Genomic DNA, 6,563 nt, shown 5'->3' on the forward strand with positions numbered 1-6,563 from the left:
TGATCATTGCACAAGGCACTTTCCCATGTAGCTTATAGAAGTAATGATATTCAAATTTCTTATGTGTTTTCTGTTCTGCTTATAACTTCATGAATTAATATCTTCTCTTTTTTTTTTTTTTCATTCACATTTATTTTAAACTGTACAATTTTAGGCAATTTCACCTGCTTTCCTGGGGAAATCCCTGCACGACTTCTGTGCAGTGACTTTTCATACACCCATGGACAGCTGGATGGCCAAAGCTGAATGCTCTTGTTGGTTGTTTTGGTGGGGTTTTTTTTTCCCCTTACATCTTGCTTTTAGTATTTATCAACCTTCAGTTCCAGTGACTAGGTACTTTTTTGGTGCAAAAACAAGTATTAAATCACATATTTATATATATACTTAAAAAATATTAACTGCTCAAAAAGATCCCAATCTACCTGAAAAAGCAAGAAGCAAATTTGGACAACACTTTTTTCTTGTCCAAGTGGCAAAGTGAACAGTATAAAACATTTCTGAGAACACTTGGTACAAGGGGCCAGTTTAGTGGCAGTTTTCTCTGGAACAGCAATCACAGTGTACTCTTGGATTTTTTTAATATTACCCTCTACTTGGAGAGAGAGAGATTTAAAACACTCTCAGAATTTTGCTTGTTTACTTGAGCAGTTTGAAGGGAATTGGAGATGAAGTCCTCAGCTCCTTGCTGTTGTCCCCTGAAATGCAGACTCCTTGTTTGTCATCTATTCAATTTTCCTTGCCATTATTTTTATTTATATGTAAAGAGAAAAGACATCCAGGGTGGTTCTGGGAAAGAAAAGCCTTCAATAGATTTTTTTTCCTGCAGCATGAACAGAACTAATTTGACAGCAATTACAGCAGCAGGGCTGTGAGGAGAAGGACTGAGTGAGTTCCATCCTTTCACACAGCATCACTTCACTCCAAGTGGCCATGGCCAGGATGCTCTGGGAAGGCTGAGCTGAGAACAGAGGCTGGACAGAGCTAAAGAATAAAGCAGGAATTTATTAGGAGGTATTAATTAGATCCACCTTGGGCAACACAAGAGCCCAACCAGGGCTACCCCCCAGATGGACTCAAAAATGGATGCCCAGTCATGGGGTCTCTCACTTTGATCAGTTCTGCTCCATTTGCATATTGGAGTTCATTGTCCAATTCCAGCTTTAGCCCAGGCAGTCCCATCCTTCTTGTTTATATCTCTTCAGCCCATGCTGTTTGTGCTCTTGGGCTGAGATTTGGATCATTTGTCCTTGGTGCCCAGCTGGAGCAGGAATTGTTTTGTCTCCCTACTCTGTGCAGAGAGCTCACCATCCCCTGATATGAAGCCCAGAAGTACATACTAAAGCAGCACAGACTCTGAAAAATACAAAAGCTCATACCTGAGGCATCAGCCAGAGCCAAACAGTGCCCAGAGTCAGGAGTTCCCTTGAGGATGACACAGCCCTGGTAAGTGTGGAATTGCCATTTTTTGCAGCTCTGTACAAACCTGCCAGAGAGCCATGAGGAGATGTGGGGGCATGACTGGCTGAGCAGCTCGAGGTGCCCCAGGGTATTGTCCCAGAGGAAGCATCCCAGAAATAGCCTGGGGAGGAAACCTCATTGTGGCCTTCCAGAACTTTCTTCCCTGTGAGGAGGCCCTGGCACCGAGGAGCTGTGGCTGCCCCTGGATCCCTGGAAGTGTCCAAGGCCAGGTTGGGTGAGGATTGGAGCAACCTGGTTTGGTGAAAGGTGTCCTGCCCATGGCAGGGGGTGCAATGAGATGCTGTTTGAGATCCCTCCCAGTCCAAACCATTCCTTCTCTGAGTACTTTAAAGCTCACTCATCTCTAACCTCCCATGCTTCTTTTCAAGGCAAGAGTTTAAATAAAAGGTACCCTGTCATATTTGTAATAAAGGATTATATTATTAAAATAATAAAATCATTATAATTAATATTAATAATAACATAATTATTAAAATATTCATAGTAAAGCAATTATGGAAGGTAAGAGCTTGATGTGGATGTGTAAGATGTCTTGTAAAAATCCTGAGAATTCTCTAAATAGAATTCAAACTGAAAGCATATGAAGCCATGAATTCTCAGCTCCTATTTTCACTGTTAATATTGTATAACTAAAGCCAGATCCAGCAAAAAAAAAAAGATTCTTTTAATGGGAGGAGCATAATTTTAGCACAGCTGCCACAGAAACACACAGGGCCAAGCTCTGCCCACAGTTGCCTCTGGAGAAAACTGGGTTTAATGCATTTGCAGGAGCCATGTGGAGAAAATCTCTGGCATGCTGTTACTAATTTCATTTGTGGAAGATGAGATAAATATTAATGAATATAAACACCCATTAAATGTAGACTCACCAGTTAAATATCTGTGCTGACTGAATTAATGTGCTTTGTAGTCAGGAATGTTCAGCTGGAATGATGCTTTCTGAAAGGCAATTTCTGTGAGTTTATAATTTTGTTAATGCTACCTGAAAAACCTGCTGTTGAAGCTGGAAGCCTGCAGACATTTTTTCTTCACATCAAGGTCATTTCCATCCCTTTTTTCTGCTCCTCACTGCTTCCTTGGCAGCACTAATCAAAGCATCTGAGGGGTGCCTGATGAGCAGCCCTTCATTATTTCATCCAGGACCAGATTGTGGACCCAGAACACTGCATGGCCTCCCAAAACAGCTGCTCCAGTTCTGGTGAGGAACAGGACTAAACAGCTGAGCTTTGGAGGATCTAGAAATTAGCTGACAGGAATGAAATAAGGTGCAGCTAATTCGTGCTGCCTCCCCATGGCTCCAGCTTAAAAAGATTTTAAAATACTGAAAAGTGTCAAAATAATCAGAATCTATTATGCAACAGTAGGAAATACTGAAGCTGTTCTTTAAATAGCCAGTGACACAGAAGATTTTTGTGTGCTTTCCTGGGGGTTACTGTTCCTTTTGAAATCCTAAAAGAGGTTGTTGCCTTTTTCCTTAGTCTTTCATAGTAGTGGGAATTAAAAACCAGAGGTACAAAACTGGGTGTAGATATATAAATTCTGTGATACTATGCATCCTGTAGTGAAGAATAGGCACCATATAATGTGCAGTTATAGAAAGCTGTAATCATTTTAACAACTTCATAATCAGGAAATGTCATTTAATGTAGAAGTGGATGTATGGTGCTCATTTATTTATTAAGTATACCAGGAGGACAGGGAAAGTTGAGGAGGAGAATTCTGCTGGGGGCTGTGTCCATCATAAAAGAGGATTAAGGTGCTCAGGAGGGTGAGATGCTTCACTCACCTTGCTCTCCACAGTCAGGACTTGAACCTAACCCTCCAGAAACACTGGGGTGTTTCTAATTGAGCTGAATTTGTATTATGATCTCTTGGGCAGCTCTTGCATTTCACTTGGCTTTGCTTTTGAACTGCTGCAGGTTTGTTTGGGGCTTGTTCTCCCTCCCTGGAGCTGGATAAATTTGCCATATAACATTTCATGATAGATGGAGTGTTGGGCTGTTGGGAATGAGCTTTTTGTGACACTGACCTAAAGGTGAATAAAACCACTTCCCCTTTGTAACCCTGGGCTGGGTTTATTCTCTAAACCTGCAGGAAAAATGCATTTTGCTTCATCATGATCCATTAATGTAAGAAATACTGGTTCTGACTGTGACAAGCCTTCTCTCAGTGGTGCTGGTAATCACAACAAACGAGGTCAGCATTTCCCTGGGTCCTCCTCAGGCTGTTAATGTCCATGTGGGATAATCCTGGGGACACAAAGAACTATCAAAAAATGTCAAGAAGGCCAAAATGGTCATTTTTCATAGTTGCCATTGTTAGAAAGTTCAAGAGAAAGAAGTGCTGAGTAGCACTGCTGGTGATGATGACAAATAGTGAGGGCTTTGCTTAGAACAGAGGGGGAAAAATTACATTCAAGAGGGCTCTTGGGAAATCAGGCTGCCTGGGTGGCAGGATTTCAATAAAGAGAACAATTTGTGGTGCTTTCTGATAAATTTGGGTGGATAGGTGAGGAACCTGACTGCTGTTAAAACTCACTCAGTACCTGTCTCTAATAGGAAAAAAGGGGACCTGGGTAATTACAGATCAGTTTGATTTTCACTTGTATGGGACAAAAAAAACTGAAAAAAAAGCACAGGTGTGGAAAGTGCTGGGCAGGTAAAACCATGTGGTTGTTTTGGGGAAGTGCTGGTGAGAAAAGTCTCTCTCCAGCTTTCTTGTAAGCCCCTTTAAGGTACTGGAAAGCTGCTGTAAAGGAAATTAAATGGATATTTTTAGGTCATTTAATTCAGTCTGGGATGATGAATAGAAAATGTTGTTGCCTATGTTTGTGAGCAAACTAATACAAATTTGAGAATCTGTGGGCTGGTGTGATGCCTTAAGGAGCTGGAACAGAGGCTAGATGCTGTTATAAGGAATAAAGTGGATAATTATTGAAGTGCCTTCACTTTCTTTATTTATATATAAATATTTATTTCTGTTTTATATTTATGTAATATATAAAATAATTTCTATATTTTAGCTATATATTATATTACAATTTTCTATTTCTATATTTCTATATTTCTGTATTTCTAGTATATTTAAATTTATATTTAACTTTATTTATACATTTATATGAAATATTTATATAAAATATCTATATATTTAGCTAATATATAAATATATTATCTATAACATACATTTTATATCTTTATATAAAAATTTTATGTATTTTATACATATATATATGGATATATACAGTGCCTTCAAAGGCCACACCCTGGCAGTACCAGAGCCACAGCTGTGGCTCTGCCCAGATGGCTCCAAGATGGAAGCAAAAGAGGTCTTGGACACAAGATCTCACATAAGTTTTAGTCCATTTGCATCTAGGAGTTAACTGTCCAATTAATGGCTTCAAATGATGAAGTTTCATCCTCCTTGCTTGCTTGCCCACCCTCCTCTTTTCACAGTGTTTATGCTTTGGGCCTGAAGTTTGAGGAGATTGTCCTTGAGTCTCCAGCTGGAACAGGATTGGTTTGTCTTCACCACCCTGTGAAAAGATCCCAGTAACACTTAATATAAAGCTAAAAGCTGCACACCAAAGCAGAGCAGAAACACTTTAAACCTAAGGTAGGTTTCCTCCTAAAAGCAGGTTTTCTTCCTAAGGTAAGTGTTCTCCTAAAGGTAGGTTTTCTCCTAAAACCTAAGGAGAGGTTCTGAGCTTTGATAAATTGAGAAGTGCTGATGGAAAGCCTGGGCAAAGCCCTCAGTGAGTGTGAGATGCTGGGTTTGGAGCAGCCCTGCAGGAGCAGCTGCTGTGCCAGCAGAGGCTGCTGAGCTGGGTCACAAGCTGAGCATGAGCCAACAAACTGAGCCCATTGTGCACAGGCAAACACCACGCTGGGTGTGAACTACCCTGCAGACAGCAAAACACTCACTGCTGGCTCCTCCTGCTGCCCTCTCCCACAATATCCAGTTCTGGGGCTGGACACTCACTGCTGGCTCCTCCTGCTGCCCTCTCCCACAATATCCAGTTCTGGGGCTGGGCACTCACTGCTGGCTCCTCCTGCTGCCCTCACCCACAATATCCAGTTCTGGGGCTGGGCACTCACTGCTGGCTCCTCCTGCTGCCCTCACCCACAATATCCAGTTCTGGGGCTGGGCACTCACTGCTGGCTCCTCCTGCTGCCCTCACCCACAATATCCAGTTTTGGGGCTGGGCACTCACTGCTGGCTCCTCCTGCTGCCCTCACCCACAATATCCAGTTCTGGGGCTGCAGCTGTGCCCCTGAGCAGACCCTGCACACTGCTCTGATCCCAGTCCCTGCTGGGCCAGAGCAGAGCTGCTCACTGCTACCTTGTGCCTGGCTGCTGGATGGGCAGCCTGGCACAGAAAAGCTCCTTCCTCCTGCCAGCAGGGCAGGCAGAGACTGATGTGGGTGAATGAATGGGGCTCTCTTTGGATGCTGTGTGTGCCCTGGGTCACTCAGAGGTGCTGTGACACTGTGACCCCTCCAGCTTCTTTAGCAGGCATCCATTTCTGTTCCACTTCTGTCCTTCTGTTTTCCCAGACAGAGAAATGCTCATGCTTAGGTAGCTGTGGAAGTCCAGTATTTATTTTTTCCTTGATCTCATTGCCTGTTTCTCTTGGTTTTAACCCTTCAGTCCCAGACCATATACTGGATACTGGATTTTATTATTTTTTAATACTGGATTTTTAGGGAGTTGTTATTCACACAGAACCTTGTTGTGTTCTGTGGGTGCTGCCTGAAGTCCACAAGACTCCTGGGAATTGCATCCACGCTGTCTTTGCAATCAGTCTGAGCTCAGAATGGATCTGGATCAACTCCCCTTGTCTCAGGAACACCTCATTTTCCTGCTGCTCAAGGGTGGAACATCCTGCAATACAACCCCCTCTCTGGGGGTCACCTTGTTTGCACACATTTGCTCATGTATAAGGGGACTGCAGGATATGCAGAATTAGGGCAATAAATACAGAATTATGGCTTTAAACCACAGTGAAGACAGGTTTTAACAAGCTGCTAGGCCAGGCTTTAGAATGCTTCTGCCTTCCTCTTCTAAAGACATCCAAAGAATCTTTC

This window comes from Haemorhous mexicanus, chromosome 9, assembly GCF_027477595.1.
Source record: "Haemorhous mexicanus isolate bHaeMex1 chromosome 9, bHaeMex1.pri, whole genome shotgun sequence".
Lineage (NCBI taxonomy): Eukaryota > Metazoa > Chordata > Aves > Passeriformes > Fringillidae > Haemorhous > Haemorhous mexicanus.